At 42.8% G+C, this 21,624-nt stretch overlaps 1 protein-coding gene across 7 annotated transcripts in view; it reads left to right on the top strand.

The window, feature by feature from the left end:
* Positions 1-21,624, top strand: part of FYN (FYN proto-oncogene, Src family tyrosine kinase) — a 211,610-nt gene that overhangs the window by 37,184 nt on the left and 152,802 nt on the right. The gene's annotated exons all lie outside the window — the stretch shown is intronic.

Below are 21,624 nucleotides of genomic sequence, written 5' to 3' on the forward strand. Positions count from 1 at the left end.
TCCATGTTTTCCTGGCCAACAGCCCTGGTTCTTACAAACCTTCTTACATTACCTGATATCAGGAAATCTGTTATTCTGGTTACTTCCTCCTGGATGCATTCCCTTTATGTCATTGCCTCTTTGAAAGCATGGCACTCAGACACAAACAGTACTTCAGAGATGTCTCAGCCAGTATAGAGTAAGGTCTCTACACCAAAGACTCCTAAGGCCTGTGAGATGCACGTTTTCTGCATCATTAAATGCTGAACCAGTGCAGACCAGGATCACGTCTCTGGTTCAGCTGCTCTGTGGCACTCTTAGCTTGCATTGAGCTTGTATTCAATAAAAATCCTTAAGACTTTAAAATATTAATTGCTTTAAACACATCCCCTTTGCCCCTGCCACGTAAAAATGCTGGGCTTCTGTCTGGGCTTTAGGATGGGGTCAGCTGGGAATCCAGAATATTCCAGATGAGATCGGATCCATGGCCAGGGACACGTTCACAGGGACATATGAGCAGCATGTATGTAACAGGAGACAATGAAGGGAGCTGGGAAGGTCTAGCACTGGGGAAGTCCTTCCACGGGTGGCAGTCTGGATGGACATATGTTGTTGGATAGCAGGATTGTATGGCTGAATGAGTCAAGGGGCCAGATGAAAGGAGTGCTGGAGAATGGGGACAAGACCACAGCAGGAAGCCGTAGAAGGTTTGGGTCTACAAGAACAACTTAGAGGATCAACTGCCAGAAGTGGGTGGGGCCCAGAACAGGAGACTGAGCCCAGAGAGTAAAAGGCAGCCCCAGCTCAGAAGTCAGAGTCATAACATTGATGGGACTCTGAAGTCAGAGTCCTGGAGCCTCTCCCACCCAGGGACATGGCAGAGCTTATGATCAGGGTGAGCTGTCCCAACAGAGCAGGCTCAGGAGTCTGGAGCAGGCACCGACATCAGCTATATTTATGCAGTAGATTTCTTTCTTTCTTTCTTTCTTTTTTTGCAGTCAAAAGCAGGATTTTTATCTGTTAACTTGGAGGGATTTTGTTGTTGTTTTGGCTCAGCCTATTAACATCCTTTAAAATCTCTGGTCTTCCTTCCTTCCTTCCTTCCTTCCTTTCTTTCTGTTCTGTTTTCTCTCTGTCTATATCTTGGCTCTTCTACATTCTTTTAAAAATTTTTATTGGAATATAGTTGATGTACAGTGTTCTGTTGGTTTCAAGTGTACATTCTTTCTTCCAGTCCATTAACTATCTCCTCTCATCTGAGAATTATTTGTGATCTCTGTAAGCACATCTTGATGAAAGCATCCCTAATAAGCAAGGATGACAAACCTCCCAGGCCCGCATACAAGGACCTCCCTCCAAGTCATTGCTGCTCCCTCTGATGTTTGCGCCCTTGGGAGGGCTATGCAGTCAACCCTGAGTCCAACAAACCCAGCTGTCACTTGGCCCAGGTTTTCACACCTTGCTCAGCTGTGTTTTAGTGACTGTCTGGAACTTTGCTGACGTCAGAGTGCTCTCTGTCTGTAATCTGTCACTCAGACAGTCCGTGAAAGCGCCATGAGATGGAGGCAGTGCCACAGGAAGGGGGGTTGGAAGAGTACTTGGTTGTTTGCTACTTTGAGGGCAGAGATACCCGTTTGCTCCGAGCAAACAGAGCACCCCGCTTCCTGGAGCGCACCCGGGGGCATCAGCTCGCGGGGGGACTTTGAAGGAGGGACTAGAACCCGGTATTCAGATGTGCAGCCCTGATCTTTGTCTTGAGTGTTTGCCTCCACTGAAGACCGATCCTCCCTTGCGGGTCCCGTGTGGTCTGTGGAGAGCAGCCCCCGCTGTCAAGTGAACACAGCTGCTTCTCGGAAGCCGTGGGGTGTTCGTGAAGTTGTGAAATACACCACCGCTGAAGAAAGTCAGGGTGTAAAGTGAAGGAAAGGAAGTGGACCATTTCTGTTAACACAAGAAGAGATGAAACAATGCATCCATTCGCATAGTCCTTCCAACAAGGCTACCGTGAGAAAGCGAGATGGTTCCAGAGCCGAGCACAGGCAGCGTGAAGCAGCAGAAAGAGTGAGAGGGCCCAGGGGCTTGACTGAGTCCTGGCGGGGCGTCCAACGAGCTGTGTGGTGGTGACCGTGCGGGAAGCAGAGAGTTATCACTCCTCCACCTGCGGCTGTGCTGAGTGTCTCAAGGAGAGGTGCAGGGCGCCCTGAAATCGCTGCAGTCACTAGGGGACCCCGCATGGGAGTCAGTGAAGAGATGCTGATGAAGGGAGGGCGTTGTAATAATTTACACCTTCTGTCTGTCGTCCTCTTTCTTTGGGCAATACTGTCCAAGGATTGACTAACTTCCAAGTATGCTGTGGAATAGAGTCATACACGGGGTAGGAGGTTTCCTGTCAAAGGAAGGTTTCTTTTCACAACATGATTATATCTTTTGCTACAGTAATTTAACACAAACCAAACTTTTTTTGTGTGTATGTGTGGGAAGATTTTGTTCATCGATAGAAGAAAAGTGGTCCTCCGAGACTAGGGGTGGCGGAAACAGTCATTTAAAAAACAAAGTAACTGCCATTTTGCCTATCATACTATTACCAGATGAAGGAGTCCTTTTTTCCCCCTTATACCAGAGAGCTTGACCCGTGCATCAATGTGAGACTTATTGCAAAAAAAAAAAAGGTGAATTTGATAATGGGGACAAAATTTGAACAGCTCTTAGATCTTATTAGTTACTTTATTTTCTTTTTGTTAATTTTTTTTTAACTTTTTTAAAACTTAAGACCTGCATTCAATTCCTGGATGGGGAAGATCCCCTGGGGAAGGGAATAGCTACCCACTCCAGGATTCTTGCCTGGAGAATTCCATGGACAGAGGAGTCCAGCGGGTTACAGTCCATCAGGTTGCAAAGAGTTGGATCCAACTGAAAGACCAACACTTTCATAGCCAATTAACAGACAATGTTGTGATAGTTTCAGGTAAACAGTGAAGGGACTCAGCCATACGTATACACGTACCCATTCTTTCCTAAACTCCCATTTTCAGTACCTCTTCATGAAATTTAGAAGTTGTTACAGCCATCATTCCCATGTGTCTCAGCTGATAAAGAATCCACCTACGATGCAGGAAACCCTGGTTCAATTCCTGGGTCAGGAAGATCTGCTGGAGAAGGGTTAAGCTATCCTCTCCAGTATTCTTGGGCTTCTTTGGTGGCTCAGCTGGTAAAGAATCCCCTGCAATGCGGGAGACCTGGGTTTGATCTATGGGTTGGGAAGATGCCCTGGAAAAGGGAATGGCTACCCACTCCAATATTCTGACCTGGAGATTTCTATAGATATGGGGTCACAAAGAGTCGGACACAACTGAGTGTCTTTCACTTTCACTTTTCACATCGATCATTAGTTAAGTTTTAGGTATGCTACTGCTAAGTCACTTCAGTCGTGTCCGGCTCTGTGCGACCCCATAGACGGAAGCCCACCAGGCTCCCCCATCCCTGGGATTCTCCAGGCAAGAACACTGGAGTGGGTTGCCATTTCCTTCTCCAATGCGTGAAAGTGAAAAGTGAAAGGGAAGTCACTCAGTCGTGTTTGACTCTTAGCGACCCCGTGGACTGCAGCCTACCAGGCTCCTCCATCCATGGGATTTTCCAGGCAAAAGTACTGGAGTGAGGTGCCATTGCCTTCTCCGAGTTTTAGGTATGGGGGGGCCTTATTGGCATTGTGTCAGGAGTACTTTTTTTTAATATGGCCCTTGAGCTGGTAGAACTAAGAAGTTTTGACAGCCACTATAATATTTGCCATATCTTCTCATATTTGGTGTTACTGATATTGGCTACTAGCCAATCAAGTGACTTTTCTTTTCTATTTCTACAGTGGTCCAGTGGAAAATATAATTAGGGTTCATTGTTTTCTAGACGGTAAATACAACAACAAGACACTGTATAGAGTTGATCCTAGAACAGAACGGGTTTGAAATGCAAGTGTCCACTTACATGCAGAGTTTTTTCAAATAAGTGTTACAGAACTGCATGATCTGCAGTTGGTTGAATCTACAGATGCAGAGCCAAGGATAAGGAGGGCTGACTGTAAAGTTACACGTAGATTTTTGACTGCCCGAAAGGTTGGCTTCCCAACCTCCCCTGTCTGTGCTGTTCAAGGGTCAACTGTAATTTTTTTTTTTTTGAAGGAAAAAGCAAAAAGCTTCAGAAACAATCATTTCAGACCCCACAGAGGAAGATTCGTCAAGGCAGGAAAAGTGCTTAATTGTTTTTTTGTTTTCAAGTTTTGTTTTTTTTAAACAGACTTCATTTTTTAGAGCAATTTTAGGTCCACAGAAAAACCAAGAGGAAGGTAGAGATTTCTTATGTACCCTCTGCCCCCACACATGCTTCTCCTCCACAAATATTTGTTACAAATGATGAACTGACACTGACACATCATTTTCACTCAGAGGCCATAGTTTGCTTTAGCATTCATTCTTAATGTTGTACATTTTATGGGTGTGGACAAGTGCATGATAACATATACCAACCATTACAGTACCATACAGATTATATTCAGATCAGATCAGATCAGTCACTCAGTCGTGTCCGACTCCTTGCAACCCCATGAATCGCAGCACGCCAGGCCTCCCTGTCCATCACCAACTTCCGGAGTTCACTCAGACTCACGTCCATCGAGTCAGTGATGCCATCCAGCCATCTCATCCTCTGTCGTCCACTTCTCCTCCTGCCCCCAATCCCTCCCAGCATCAGAGTCTTTTCCAATGAGTCAGATTATATTCACTGCCCTAAAAACCCTCTGTGCTCTGCATATTCATCCTTCTCTCATCCCTAACCTCTAGCAGCTAGTGATCTTTTTACTATCTCTATAGTTTTGCCTTTTTCAGAATGTCATATAGGTGGAATCATACAGTGTATAGCCTTACCTGATTGACTTCTTTTGACTAGTAATATGCATTTACGTTGTCTCCATATTTTTCATGGCTCAACAGCTCATTTCTTCTTAGAGCTGAATCATGTTTCATTGTCTGGATGTACCTACAGTTTATTTATTCATTCATCTCCTGAAGAACATCTTGGTTGCTACTAAGTTTTGGCAATTATGGAAAAACTACTATGAACATCTGTGTGCAGGTTTTGTGTGGATGTAAGTTTCGTTTTCTTGGGGTACATACCAAGGAGCACAATTAAAAGCATTCCTTTTTGTTGAAATTCTAGAAATTTTTTTTTTCTTTTGGGGTGGTGGTGTAGAGCCCAAATCAGTGTATGCCATAGGCCTGTTTGTATGTGAATTCTAAGCCGCCCTCATTTCACTGATGCTTTATCCATGAACATCCATCACTATATTTCAGCTCAAATTTGAGATGAAGAATGACTAATTTTTGCTTTTTCTCTTATATTACCATGTCCCCTGGCTCATAATCATTGAGAACTTTCTTCACCCCAGTTGAAGGAACTGACCAACTTGGATGCCTTTGTCCAAGAGCCTTCCTTTTTTCCTTTCTTTTCCTATGACCATGTCCATGAATCAGGTTTTTGGCACCTCAGATTTTGGAATCATCTTCCCTGGCCTCATGTTCAGACTTGTCTGTCAGTTTCTCCAATTATTGCTAAACTCTTGTCTGAATTCTGTTGAAGCCATCCACCGAGCCTGACCCCCTTTCTGGGCCCTGCTATCCTGCTCCTCATGGGGCTAAATATAGAGTTGTTCACAGTATCCTGTCACCTCCTTGCACCTCTACCTTACTTTTCTTGTGATTTTTTCCATATTCATTCTTTAGTATATCTGTGATCGAGTGAAAACAGGCCCATTAAAGTTAATGGGGCCATGAAGTTTGGTTTTCATGTTATGATACAGGCAATATGAAACATTTTTGAAAAACAATCAAATTAACCAGACTGAGATCTCCAGGACAGTGGTTACATTTATGTATTTTTCCCACAAGAAGTCTACTATATAGAAGAAACAAACTGAAATTTAAAAAAAAAACTATTTGCCAAATCCATTTGCTATTGAAAGACTTGATCAGTTTCCATTTCTGGGTAGGTAATAGAAGCTTTTAGAATCAACATTTCCGAAATAAAATAAATCCAATAAGAACTCTTATTTGGTCTAAATTAAGGCCATCATACCAAGATCAGGACTCCTGATATAACTGTATATATAATCTCAGTATAACTGAGATTAGAGCAAAAAGTAATCTCAGGGTCTACTGTTCAAAGAGGAGAAAGAAGGATGGAGAATTATGCCAGGGTTGGAAGCCTGGGTGTCTGAGAGCTGGGGGGCCTGAGATAACTTTATAGGAACAAAGAGGAAGTCAGGCTGGGCGGCAGTAACACGATGGCATGAACTTGACACGCTTCTCGGGAGCAGTAGGAGACCCTGTGGTTGGGTCGGGCTTGGAAAGTCCGGGCCAGCACTGCCTCCTACAGCTCCACTCCGTTGCACCCTGAGTAGCATTTCAGGTCCCCTTGCAACACGGTCGCCACCATCTTCTGAGGGAGAAGTCACTGCAGAGTTTACCTTCCCATCAGCGGTGGCCTGGATCAGGTGAGTGCATCTGGAAGGAAGGAAGGAAGGAAGGAAGAGCATCCTGTTGGGGCTTCAGTGATTCTCATGTTTCAGTGGAGCAGGGAGTCAATGGAGCGCGCATGCAGGCTAAGACAGAGTCCCCAGCTGAGGGCTCCATGGAGGGTCAGAGTGCCAGGGAGGAGGCACTGAGGGAGGTGGGCCCCTCAGTGTAACATGGAAAATTATGATGATGTATGCACAGGAATACATATGCAGCAGTGTGTCTGTGTGTGCCAGATACATACGTATATACCTACGTCAAGAGGGGCAGGGAGGGAGGAAGGGGGAGAGAGGCAGAGAAACAACACAACAGCCCTGTGCCATAATGCAGCTTAAAAGCTAGAACGTCACCAGCACTTCAGAAGCTCCTGTGTCCCTCCTTGGCCATACCTCTCTCCTTCAAAGGAAACACTGTTTTGAATTTTGTGTTTGTCATTCCCTGGTTTTTCTGTGTAAGCGTGTTTCTCTAAGCAATCTGTTATTAAGTCTTGTTTGCCTCAGGGTTGTATATAAATGGTATTCTTGTACCATTTGCTTTGTTCAATCAATGTTTATTTTTTAAGATTCATCCCCATTGATGCATGGTGTGTCAGGCATGAAATTCATCTGTACCGCTGTGTGGTCTTGCCTTATATGAATACACCACAATTTATTTATCCAGTCTCCTCTCAGTGGACATGTGGGTTATTTCCAGCTTTGTGCTATTTTAAACAGTGCTGCTGTGACCATTCTTGTATGTTCATCTTGCTGCAGTTTCTCTAGGATAGAAACCTAAGAGAAGAATTTCTGGGTCTTAGAGTCTGTGCATCTTCAGCTTTACTGGGTAATATTTTTCAAGGTGGTTATATTTGGACATTCCATCTGACATTCCCTTGAGTAAACAGATTAACTTTTAAGAGAAGGGGAAGTCCGAAGGGAAGAAGAAATGCATGATTAGCTAAATATTGGTGAGGAAAAGGATGTCATTAGGGTTTGATGAAGTACAACTCCCCATCAAAGTGTGGAGTAGAAACAGCTGGGGTCATGAAGGGGAAGGGGACGTGTAGGTCCTACACAACCATTATGGGAAGGGTGAAAGCGTATCTTGCATGGACTGTGGTCACATTGGCATCAGGGAGCAGGTTCCATCTCAGTAAGAATGAAACACCAGTTCACTACGTTTTCACTCAGTCTCCGCTGATCAGCAGGAACCTTCAGTTTTCTGTCTGGGGAGCACATAGATGCTGCATGGCATTTAAGGGTCTGTTTCCACATCAAACTGAGGGTGTCATGGATTCTAGTCAAGCTTTTAAAACAGTTATCCACACAGAAGCACACAAAGACTTGGGAGATAACTTTCCTCCCAACACAGGGGGATTTTTCTTACAGCATGCATTATATTTTACAAATTCAGTAGATGACCCAGGGTTTGACAGTGCTGTTTATCTGACCTTGGATGAGAACTCAGAGCTGCTGTGTGGTTTTAATTCACTTGACCTGAGAAATATGGGTCTGTGGCCTTTTCACAGCACATTAACTGTGAAATAAGACACAGTCCTATGTGAGCATTTTGACCGAATTTGCAAATCCTGACCACTGTGATACGTAAAACCGATAGAATTTGTTTTCAAAGAATTTCCATTCTTCCAAATTGAGATTTGAGTGAGGATGATGTCTTTTGTTGGCATTCCCGTGAAACTGAAAGTAGAGCATTAAGCCATTAGAAGCACGTGCTCTCTGGCGTCTCAGAAGGGCAGCTTTTTTTAACTTGTTATTTTTGGGTCACCCTTTATTAATAGCATTCATCCAATTTATTTGATTCCAGGCCAGAGAGCTCTGTGATGATGGCATTTTCAAAATATTTCAATCGTAGTTTTTCATCATCTGTTGATTGGTCTTGTCTTTTGATGGTGACATTACACATTTGGGAAAGCAACATTATATACTGGAAATAACGCTTGTGCTTTGCCAAAAATATATAAAAGAACCTCAATTTTCCATAAGTGAGATCTCATTATGTAAACCATGACACATCTGTTCAGTGTAACATTACGTATTAGTTAAAATGATGGTTATAAAAATTGTTAAATAAGTTGGACAGATGTTTAATTTAAGTTTTAAAGAACAGAATACAGAATTGTGGAATATAATCCTAATTTTGAAATCTAAATGCATGGGTAAGAAAAGCCTACAAAAATTATACCCAAATGTTAGTTGTTGTACTTGGGTAAATGAGATTATAGGGGTTTTCTTCTCAGTGTGGTTATATTACTTTCATAATAAAATTAATTAAAAGAGTGGAAAGAGAGATCAACCTGGATTCAGATTGCCCTGTACCACTATCCAGCTGCTTGACCATGTGGTCAAGCTACTTAACTGGCTTCCTCAGGAGCTAAAGATGTTATGTTTACCTCCATAGGGTTGTTGTCAAATGACATGATATTCTGAAGACCCCCTGTGCAGGTAGATATTTTGGTGGTTCCTGTCCTCTTCTCCAGCTTTCCTTTTTCTGTCGAAACAGGCCTCGCCCAGCACACACCCAACAGCTATGAGTGATGCTCTTTTATTGTCTGGTTTCTATTTTGTCTGGTTGGGGCCTCACTCTGATCTTAGTAAATACTTTTGACTTCTTAAAACTTCTTTTTTAGCAGTGACAACTGATGGTTATTTTAGAGAAGTGAGTGATGAATAAGAATGCTTTTTGTCACAAGAGGGGAAATTTGAAGAACTGGACTTTCTAAAGTCTTAGAATTTCAGCTGTTCAAATACATGCATTTGATTGACAGAAATATGCTTGCTAATTTAAGGACATCCTTGTTAACCTCCCTTGGCCAGTGAAGAGGAAACATGTTAAATGCTTGCTAACCAAGCTGGTGATTATCTTAGCTCTGCCAAGTTCTTCTAAGAGACAGGTACAAATAATATATATGAGAAGAATTCAACCAGGATCCCTAGGGACTGTGTGTAACCTCTAAGATATTAAATGGAGCTTTGTAAACTTTGAGATTATATGCACTGATCATGTTCAACAGTTGATGTAAACAGGAGGAACCAGAGATACTCTATGAGATCATAGTTTCTAACTTATTTCAGAGTAAGTTTACTGGGGGCAGGGAGAGGAAAGTTCATTTCTTAATAGTAATAGCCAGATGCAGATTGACTAGGCAGTGGAAAATGTAATCTTGCCCAGAGTTCAAAAAAAGATGCCCATATTCACATGGTCCCAAGTCGTCCCCTCTACTTGGAATAAGACACATAGTATCTGAGCTCTCCCCTAGACTCCTAGAGTCTGTTAGAACAGAGGACCTTCCTGACCTACTGAAGGCTGGAATCCAGGTCTCTCAACTCTCAGTTCACATCCTGTCCAGAATAGCAGACTCGCCCTCTGCCTCTTGAGCTAGTCACTGGACAGGCTGAGCCTCATTTTTGTCGTAAGATGAGAGGTTTAATCTCCAAGGGCTGTCCTAGCTCAAAATCTCAAAGATTCAGTGATTCCTTTCAGTATTTCTTTTTCTAACGTGTCAATATCTTGAGAGACCCAAGTAATTAAACCAGAGAAAATCAACTGTGAGTTCTTATCCCTTAAAGTTGGAGGCTCTGAATCAGGTACCTTGTCTTCTGCAGATAGTGTGGTAGGATGAGGATCTTTCTGTCCAAGGCCACAGTTCTACACAGTCCAATCTTCATGGCCCGACAAAGGGCCCAAATTGGCATAAGGCAAACCAGAGTGTCCCAGCAGGGACTTCCTATAGGTTGTTGTAAAAAGGAAGAGAGCAAGGACAAGAAATAAAAGGCTCGAGATTGGATGGGAAGAAGTAAAGTTGTCTTTATTTGCAGGCAACATGCCAGTTTATATAGACAAGTTCTGGTGGCTCAGATGGTAAAGAATCTGCCTGCCTATGCCAGGAGATCCGGGTTCAATCCCTGGGTTGGGAAGATGCCCTGGAGAAGGGAATGGCAACCCACTCCAGTATTCTTGCCTGGAGAATTCCATGGACAGGGGAGTCTGGCAGGCTACAGTCCATAGGATCGCAAAGAGTCAGACATGACTGAGCGACTAACACACACACACACACACACACACACACACACACGTGGAATGTATTAAACCTCTACTAGGAAGAACGAATCATTGAACTTTGTAAAGTCACAGGATACAAGATGACCAATATACAAAAATCAATTCTGTCTCCATAGAGTAACACCTAATAGGTAGAAAATGAAGTTAAAGAAAGTTCTGTGTATAATAACTGAAAAACATAAACACTTAGGAATACATTTAGCAAAAATCAGCCAATTGGTACTGTCTTTGGCAGGAACTTGAGGATAATGGGTACTGGCAGTCCTAGGCAATCCTGGGGGTGTGGACATTGTTTTGTAGCCCTTAACATTTCTCAAGAGAGAAGCTTTATAAACTTGTTGTTTCGCATCATTATGTGGATTGTAATGTCAGTTTGTATTCAACAAGCCAATCCGCACTCCTAAGACCATGCTATTATCTGATACCAGACATATGTTCTTTGCACTTACTGTGTTGGGTGAAGTCCTGAGTGATTTTCAAAGTCAGATGAATTCTCAGGCAGAAGATGTTAACTCAGAAAGTTGTGATTTTTCTTTATTCTTTGTTCCTACTTCTCTCCAGAGTATGATGAGGCATTTAATCCATCAGACAGCAGGAGGATCTATGTAATGAATTTTTACATGCCCCGGTCATTTTAATGTAATTGTCCTTCTTTTAAAAGGCTTCATTAACTCTATTGTTAGGATTGTAAAACTACCTAAGAGAGATAGGAGGGCTTTTCCCATTTTCAGAATTTAACACAGTTTCTTAATTGCACTGCTTTAGGTGAACAGTAATTAAATGGGTTGGGAGAACATGCAATATTTATTTATAGTAACGCAGGCATGTCATGTATTTATAGTCATTACTGCATAGTCTAGTTGATAACATCCTTTTGGGAAAATTTTCATGACTGTTAATGTAGCTCCAATCAGTGTTTTTGTCAAGTCTTTGAATCTAACTGTGAAAATTAACAGGTCCAGATACCCTTATATTAAGGTACCGTACATAGTGAACTTTTTGCAAGAAACTTGTACTTGCAAAACCCTGAGTATGCTTTTAACATTTTTAATTTAAAAGATTTGGGTTAAACATGTGTGCCAATGTCAGTAGTCTTTGGAGTGTTATCATATCTTAATTGTGACAAGATAACAGATTGTCACAGATAATATTCCTTGGTTCCTTGGTTCTTACATTTGGTAATAAATACAACATTAGCACCTTATTCTTGATGTGCTCTGATATGACACATTTGTCAAGTGGATAAGAGAGAAGTTTCCCATCCAATGTTGAGGATTTTAATACCAGCTAAACCACTGTCTGGGGGTCTTTTTGCACACCAAATGAAAAAGCTAGGAATCCTCCATCCAGAAAAACGTATGCACACAAACACAGATACACTGTGCTACTCAGGAGCAGGTCTCTGGGCTCCCTGAATGTGCCCAGTCATGGACCCAAAGATATGACTCCTTGATCAAAATGCCACTTGTACAGATAGCCTCTCCGGATGTGCGCACACACAGCCCCACCCCGGCCGTGCCTCATCTCTCCCATGTCTGTGTGTCTGCAGAGGTATTTTTATTTACACCTTTTCTCCGTAGGACGTTTTTATTCAGTATCTTCATTTAACAACTCAGTTTAAATGCGACAGGAACAGAGGTTCCTTTTCCATCACTGCTGATTTCTCATGCTTCCTGTGATTTCCTCAGTCATTACAGGTACTCGTCGACTTCTCCCTCGGCCCCATTTCCCCCAAAACTAAAAACAAGCTGCTCTCTTCCTCCAGGCATCCAATACATGAATAGCTTTTTATCCCATGTGTTTTCACAGAGCCACCGCTTTCACCCCTTCTGCTGTTTATCAGCTCACCACAGAGCCAGCCTTCACAGCTGTCCTTGAAACTGTCCCAGTCCCTCTCCCCTGGACGCCCCTCTCCCCTGGACGCTCCTCCCTTCACCCTGCCCTCCTTGGGGACTCAGAGTCTGCGGTGTGTGTGGTCAGCCTCACGCAGCCACACCTTCTCTTGAGTCCCGCCCTGCTCAGCCACCTCTGGAGACTCTCTGTCAACACACACTGCAAATTCAAACCCGCCAGCTCCTTCACTCCGGGGGTCGCTGCCCCCAGGGACTCCTCCTCTGCCTGAGTCCCTGCGTGTTCCTTTTCAGCCACTGCTCTCCCATCTTCCTGCACCAGGGACTCTCTGCCCCTCCAAGAGAGAAGCTCAGTCAGGTTGTCCCATCTGCTGACAAGCAGTGGCTGGGCATCTCTCATTTTCTAGTCACTGAACCTGCGGGAAGATGGGTCCCCAGGACTGGGCAGCCTTATTTCTGTTCATTCAGCAACACCCCTCTCTTCCTCCGACCATTTACCTGACACAACTGAGTCAATAGTTCAAGAAAGATACTTTTTTTTTTTAAGTGTTGGGGCAAGGGTCTAGGAGAATGATGCAAATTATTATTAATAATAATTCACAAGTATATAAGTCCCTGAAACCCCACCCCCCATGCGCACAGCCTGATGCCAGTGTCTTCCTCTTTGCTCATCAGTGATCTACTCACCTCTGCACCCTAGTGCAGGGCAGGCACTCAATCAAGTGTCTGGCGAAGGAGCCGTACAGGGACCTGGCACATCGGTTCAGTATTTCATAGACTCGTAGAGCTGGGGGTGACCTTTGAGGTGATCTCCTAGTATCTCATTTGACAGCTGAGCAAACAGAGTCAGGGCAGTTAAATGACTAGTCCAAGGTCAGACAGCAATAAAATCAGCTTTTGAACCTGTGTTTTCTGACTGACTCCTGGTCTCCCTTTTTGTTGCACTAAAGGACTACTCAGCCTGTGGTTCTTCTTTCCCCATCTCTTTCATCTCTATTATTAGTGCCTGTCTGGTGCTAAGAGATATTCTGAGCTCTAATGCTGCCTGGTGTTGTCTGCTGCACCTCAATGTACCTAAGAACTTAGTAATGATCTTACTTTTTGAACAGAACTCGATACTTTTCAGGATCTTTCACATATGTTTCCTCATTAGATTTTGCCACAGACTGGTGACATAGGTTGAACTTATGTCAGAAGAGAAAAAGTAGAGCTTAGTTGAGGCCATGTGGCTAGTCAGTGTGACACAGTTGAGGCTAGGCTCTGGTTTTCCTGTCTCAGGATGTGGTGACTTACAACTGTTTTGAGAATCTGGCCTCAGGCTCTGGAATCTTGCCTTCCTTTATGTAAATATGAAAAATAGAATTTCCTATTTTCTAACAGTTTTCAGTGTTTTGTTAAGTGTGTTCTGAAGCACTCTGGTCCCATGGGATGATCTGTTGGAAAAAAAAAAAAATTAAAACCGGGTTTTGTGACCAGATAAGCCAGGAAAAACTGCTTGCTGGATGCCTCTCTGGGGGATTCCCAGTGCATGTGAACATTTAAAGACTCTGAGAAGTTCCTCTCCAAAGACCATTAAGTATATTTTAATTGTGGTGAAATACATGTGATGTAAAATCTACCATCTTCATCATTTTTAAGTGTTTTAGTTCAATAGTGTTAAGTATATTCACATTGTTTGCCCAGTCAGTCTCCACAACTCTTCTCATCTTGAGAAATTGAAAGTCTGTGCCTATTAAACAACCATCCCCATACTCTCCTCCCTTAGCCCCTGGTAGCCACCATTTTATTTTCTGTCTCTGAATTCGCCTCCTCTTGGCGCCTCATAGAAGTGGAATCATATAGTATTTTTTTTTTTTCGATGACTGGCTAATTTCACTTAGTATAATGTCCTTAAGGCCCACCCATATTGTACCACATGTCAGAATTTCCTTCTTTTTTAAGTGAAAGTCGCTCAGTCGTGTCCAACTCTTTGCAACCCCATGGACTATACAGTCCATGGAGTTCTCCAGGCCAGAATACTGGAGTGGGTAGCCTTTCCTTTCTTCAGGGGATCTTCCCAACCAAGGGATCAAACCTAGGTCTCCCACATTGCTGGTAGATTCTTTACCAGCTGAGCCACAAGGGAAGCCCTTCTTTTTTTAAGGCAGAGTAATATTCCATTGTATGTATATACCACATATTTTTATTGATGCAACTGAAGGTGACCCCTGAGTTGCTTCTAACTTCTGTTTCCTGTGAATAGTGTTGTTTTTTCTGTGGGTGTGCAAACATCTCTTTGAGACCCTGCTTTCAGTGTTTCGGGGTGTGTATGTGCTCAGTCATCTCTGACTCTTTGTGACCAATGGACTGTAGCCTGCCAGCCTCCTCTGCCCATGGAATTTTCCAGGCAAGAATACTGGCGCAGGTTGCAATTTCCTACTCCAGGAGATCTTCCTGACTCAAGGATCCAACCCACATCTTCTACATTGGCAGGCAGATTCTTTACCACTGTGCCACTTGGGAAGCCATTTTGAAGGTATATACTCAAAAGCAGAATTGCTGGATCACAAGGGAATTTCATTTTTATTTTTTTGTGTATGGAACTGCCATTGTTTAAGATATTTTTCAATTCAAGTTTCACAGCTTTTCCACATTATTCCTTTGAGTATCCCACAGAACATGGCACTTTCAGGAAACAGTGGGAAATCCTGAGCTCAGTAAGGATTTCCGTTTGTTCCAGGGGGCTGGCAGACCTCAGGATGCTGCCTGGCAGTTGGGCCACAAAGCTCCCAGTCCAAGGGCAAGGTCAGCAGTGTGGTCCCAGGAGCTGCAGAAGGGGAGAAAGCTCATGGTACACAGCAAACCAGAATAAGAGTCCTTCCACTGGAACTACCTCTGCATATGTGGCATGGTTATAGAGGTTGCTGTGGCTCTGAAGTCATTCCATGAGTGAGTAAAGAAGGGTAAGGCCATCTGCCTTCGTTCAATGAGGCACCTGGAGCAAGCTTTCCAGTGAGAAGTTTTAGAATTCAGAATCCACTGTTTCCTCCTCCCCTTGAAATGGAGAGCATGCCACCTGGTCACAATCTAGATGGGCTCCTCCCTGGGGCCTGTTGTGTTGACTCCATCTCATTGGCCCTTCGTGTGGTTCCTCAGTAATTGAGGGATGAGTGTAAACACTCTAATTGTGTGGATAGATTAATATTCCAACAGAGCTGATTTGCCTCACACAGATGGAAAGGATATGTAGAGCAAGGGCAGTAAACTGAGGAAAGAAGCAAATTCCCCAGCCCCCAAAACTGCTGGCTACCTCAGATGTCCTTGTGGTCAAGTTCCAACTGTTGGTGAGCTGGAAGGAGGCATTACATGATTGGACACCCGAATGCCCTGGGTTGTTTCTCTAAATATGGGCTTAAAATTTGAAATGGGCCTGAATAGTATGCTTGCTCCTTGGAAGAAAAGCTGTGACAAACCTAGATAGCATATAAAAAAGCAGAAACATCACTTTGCCGACAAAAGTCCATGTAGTCAAAGCTATGGTTTTTCTAGTAGTCATGTATGGATATAAGAATCAGACCATAAAGATGGCTGAGTGCCAAAGAATTGATGTTTTGAATTGTGATGCTGGAGAAGACTCTTGAGAGTCCCTTGAACTGCAAAGAGATCAAACCAGTCAGTCCTAATGGAAATCAACCCTGAATATTCACTGGAAGGACTGATGCTGAAGCTCCAATATTTTGCCCACCTGATGCGAAGCACCAACTCATTGGAAAAGACCCTCATGCTGGAAAAGATTAAGGGTAGGAGGGGAAGAAGGCAACAGAGGATGAGATGTTGGATGGCATCACTGGCTCAATGCACATGAATTTGAGAAAAACTCTGAGAGATAGTGAAGGACACAGAAACCTGGCCTGCTGCAGTCCGTGGGGTCACAAAGAGTTGGACACGACTTAGCAACTGAACAATAACAACAAAAGAAAACAAACCAGGAGGCTGTAGCTTTATCCAGCTGTTTTTGATGTTGATAAGAAGGAGGACATAAAATCATGGAGAGGCTTTGTAGTCCCAGAGAGCTTTGACAGCCTGCAGGACGGCCATAGCACACCCAGCTTCTTAGTTCCCTTGTCTGAGAGCTGGTACTGATAATGATGCCACACATTGTAGGGAGAGAATTTCATAAGCTCTCTGAGATTCTTAGATGAAAGTGGCTACTGAGGTACAAATTATTATCACTATTTTAAGAGATTTTACTGTTCTGTAAATAAATGCTGTACCTTATTCTCTCTGACTCTCTTGCTTTAAATGAGTTCAGATTTGGCTTCTCTCATTGGCTGCCTCCCACCCAGATTATTTCCCCAGGGTCACAGTTCTGTTTGGAGGTGCAGAGGTAAAGTGGAAAGGGGCTTGGGAAGTTCTGTGTATACCCTCGGGCAAGCCACCTACCCTCCTGGGGCCTTAATTTTTGCATTTTTAAGGTTCCTTTCTAAGGTCCCTTCCAGCTCTGTAGATTTGTGATTTTATCAAAGATTAGAGAAATAATTCAGCTTCAAATTACCAATATGTATAGAGTACCAAGTCCAAACCAGGCACTGCTCTAGGTACTTGGGATAAGGTACCTTATTCTGGTTGGGGGAAAGGAGGTGAGACAGAAAACAATAAGCAGTAAATATTAATACCTAAGAAAATTATATAATTGTTAGAAAGTGATATGTTCTAGGCAAAATCAAAATAGTGTGGTAAAAGGAATTGGGAATGCAGGCAGCAGTGAAATTTTTTTAAATGTAGCAGAGAAGAACTTTCCCATATGAGAGTTTTTAGAAAATCAAGTACATTAATGGGAGGCTGCAAACCTCTCCTATGGAGATTTTTAGGGAAAAAAAAGAAGTCCTCTGTCTTTTTAGAATGAGGTATATTCTTATCTGGGTGGAGAGGGATTTGCCAGATGATCCTTTCAAAGGCTTTCTTTTTAAATGATTTAGTGGTTTGTTCGGGAGCAGCCCCAGCGTTTGTGTGAGTATGCATGTGTTCACATATACACACACACATACTCATACATGTGCGTGTACACCTGGCACATGCATATCTACTGCTTAAGGAGCAGGTACAAGCCAGCTTTCGGAGGCCCAGCTGCTGGCATGCATCCCAGCTCACTTTTAAAAGGCCAACTGGTGTGCCATAATAATATAGCCCTCCCATCCTGCCATTTTATGAGGGAAGAACTGAAACATAGAGATGCTAGTGACTCGCCAGAATCAGGATGAGTCAAGAGTGGCTAATAGGACCTGGCGTCACACTCTGCTTTTGGCCACCCGCCTTCTGGTACCTCCCTGCACTCCTCTGCCCAGGAGTGGGCGGCTCAGCTGTTTTTACATCCCCTTCCCTCAAGCTTAGGGACCACCTCCATTCCCAAGTCTGTGTAAGTAAGTAATGATAAAACCAGTAGAGTACTTCCTTTAACCTGTATGTATCCAGACCTACATAGTCCAATTTTAATGATTCATGTTAGGGCCAAACAGATAACAGTCATGTGACAATAATTTCTTTTTAATTTTTTATTTATTTTTCTTTTTAAAATTAATGTACAGTTGACTTACAGTGTTGTGTTAGTTTCAGATGTACAACAAACTGATTCAGTTTTGCATTCATATCTGTTCTTTTTCGGGCTTCCCAGGTGGCGCCAGTGTAAAGAATCCACCTGCTGATGCAGGAAATGCAGGAGATGTGGGTTTGATCTCTGGGTCAGGAAGATCCCCTGGAGGAGGAAATGGCAACACACTCTAGTATTCTTGCCTGAAAAATTCCATGGACAGAGGAGCCTGGTAGGCCACAGTCCATGGAATTACAAAGAGTTGGACACGACTGAGCATGCATGCCACGCCATTCTTTTTCAGATTCTTTTTCCTCGAAGGCTATTACAAAACATTGAATATAGTTCCCGGTGCTATGTAGTCGGTCCTCATTGGTTGTCTGTTTAATATATAGTAGTGTGTATTTGTTAATCCCAAATTCTCAATTTATCCCTCCCTCCCTCTTTCCCCTTTGGGAGTTGCTTTTCTATGTCTGTGGGTCTATTTCTGTTTTGTAAATAAATTTATTTGTATCATCTTTTTAGATTCCACACACATGATGTCATGGGATATTTGTCTTTGTCTGTCTGACTTTAGTGTGATCATCTCTGGGTCCATCCATTTTGCTGCAATTGGCATTATTTCATTGTTTTTTTATGGCTGGGTAATATTCTACTGTACATGTATACATCATCATCTTTATCCATTCATCTGTCAATGGACATTTAGGTTGCTTGCATAATGTGACAATCATTTCAAAATAGCAAATGCTTTATTTACTTGTGTTGTTCAGTACAACAGTGGGGTCATAGAATCCACAGCAGCACCTCAGGTCCCTCCTTCCCTATGAGCTGTCCTTACACCCTACGGCCCCGACAAACTTACTGGTATTTTCTAACAATGACCCACTGTCCTTCCACCTCTCCTCCTGATTCTGCATTGTAAAATACACACTCTCCCCCCAACGCTTTACCAGTAGGCTGGACAAGGGGAAGAGCCAGGAAGGCTAAGCCAGGGTCACTGCAGCAGCTGGGGCAAGAAGGAGCCTGGTCACATGTGTTCTTCATTTCTGGTCGCCACACCACTGTTGGTTGTATGCTGTGCCAGCCAGGCTCCTAGATTACCTCCTGTAATTTAGTCCTCACGGCAATCCTACGTGGTAGGATTTGCTTCTCTGCTTCACTGATGAAAAAAACCACAGTCAGAGAAATCGAGTAACTTGCCAGGTATCATGCCGTAGAGAATGCTAGGCTTTGAGCCCAGGTGTATTTCATTATAAAAACCGTGCTTGGTCTCCAGGGCGCTGCCTCTAAGTCATGTACATCCCGAGGTTCCATGTTCTTTCAGTTGCCAAATTTGTTGGGTGGGAAACACAATGATAAAACTCTTTGGTGTTTGCTTGAGGCAGTTACATCTGTTTTCAGCCAAGATCTTGAAAGCTTAGTAGCTAAATGAAAATGAGTAGGTTCTCCCCAAGCTCTGTGGAGTGGAATCTGTTTTGTTTGGAAACACAGAGGCCAGCAAGTTCTATGGTCCACTGTTCCAACACGTCAGATGCAATTGTTTTCTGACTCTTTCAGTATTTTAGCAGCTTCATGACCAAGGTGGTGCTCAAGTTAGGCAGTGCACAATCTAAGGAATTGAACAGAGCACAGAGATGGGAGCTGGGAGGAGCTTTCACAGGATATGGGAGATTTTAAGCAGTTTCTTTATCACAAATTAAAAATAAAGATACTTTCTGACAAACATGTTGATTCAACGTGTGAAGCTGTGAACTCGATATAAGCACCTCAAGGGTAAGGTATCCAAGGATGCATTTTGTGGTGACCTAACACTAGCTCGCAGTTTATACCTTGGTTGAAAGCTAGCGTTAATTTAGGCAAGGAAGGGAAAGGGTCCCTGCAAGGACAGGAGACCAGAGAAGCAAAACAGTCACACTCAACAATTACAAAGAGAAAATCCAGAGTAATGAGTGAGAGAAGATGAGGCAAAGTAGATGAGGCAGGATGAACAGACAAGCAAGTGCGGGAGTATGTGAACTGAAGACACCGAACGCAAGAAGGAAAGACCAAGACACAGGGAGCTGTAGGCAAGAACGTCACCCAGTGTTAACAAGATGCTCTCCAACATACGGTGTTAAGGCTTTCTCCTAGGTTTCAGTAGAAAGTTAAGCCTAGTGTGCAGAGGGCTTTCATGTGAGTTCTCTTTCTACCTGCCTGAGATTATGTTTGTTCCATCAGGAGGAAAATCATTTGAAAGTAGAGACACTAATATTTATCATTATCCACATCAGTTCTTAGTAAACATGAGAATCAGAGCAAAGTGAAATGAACTTGAAATAGATTCTATGTGATCCACCCAATGATGTTATCGTATATGAGTCATTACGGAATAGATTCTTCACCTCTTGCAATACACGGTTTTCAGTTTTCAGAAGTGTATAATGAAGATTTTTCAAAGCTTATGCACTCGAGAGTCACAATGGTCACTGTGTTTCTTCTATGGCAGTGCTACACTTCCCCAGTTATTTTCCCAGTTAGAAACGCTATTTGACTTCTGAATGTTCTATATGCATAGTTGTTGGTTTTATATACTTCTTGCTTTCACTTCCTGAAGCATAGTGGTATGATGAACTGATTACAAATAGCATTCTAATGAAACTGTTGGGTGTGTTGTACTATAAGTCATCTGCAAATGGGAAGTTCTTTCCTGAGGAAATTGATAAACTGAGAGTCAGCTTGCATGCTCATATATTTTCTGTGAGAATTTTTGGTCCCTCCTCATTTTTTGTCCTTTTAAAAATTTGTGCCAGTTAATTCGTGCTTCCCATCCAGACACACATTTTAACACCTGTAACAGTTAGCTGAGGTCGGTTATGTGGACATGATATTAAGAGTTTGCATTAAATGTTTACCAGCAGAGTATCTGAGGATGTAAACTCTTATAGGAAAGTAGAGTGAATCCTTTTTAGTTCAAATACTGGATATTTTTAAAAGTAAAAATAGAGAATGGTTTTTTTATCTACCAGGTCTATGCTCTTAGCCTAGAGACAAAGGGCTCTTTCAGGAGAAACAGAGAAATTTTAGTTGACATTTCCCCCTCAACACCAGGCTTACAAAGAGTCACAATGCTATAGAGATGGACTACAGGCCTGTTTTCCCGAGTCCAGTGTATTGTAAAAGTCTGGGCCAGCATTTTTAAAGTCAGGATACTTCACACTTTAAAAAAACCCAAACTTATGACTTCTCTTTAAAAATAGCATGCTCTGGCCACAGTGGGCCAGCATCATCCCTTGACAGTCAATGCTAGGGCTGGAGCTGCCTAGCCACCCCAACACCTACCCCCTGTAGGTAGTTCCTGGGCCCTTTTTGTGGGTTCCTACACCTGAAGTCTATGGCCTCCAGTGCTGGTTGCCTACTGTATAGCACAGGGAACTATATTCAATATTCTGTATTAAAACATATTGGAAAAGAATATAAAAAATGTATATATTTAACTGAGTCACTTTCCTGTACAGCAGAAATTAATGCAACATTGTAAATCAATTATACTTCAATAAAAATTTTTTAAAAAATATCACCCTACTATGCAAAAAAGAATTCTGTATACTACTTTTTTTGTGTTCTTGGG

The sequence above is a fragment of the Bos grunniens genome, chromosome 9, assembly GCF_055505025.1.
Source record: "Bos grunniens cultivar Pamir isolate PY7600 chromosome 9, Bosgru_T2T1.0, whole genome shotgun sequence".
In the NCBI taxonomy this organism is placed as follows: Eukaryota; Metazoa; Chordata; class Mammalia; order Artiodactyla; family Bovidae; genus Bos; species Bos grunniens.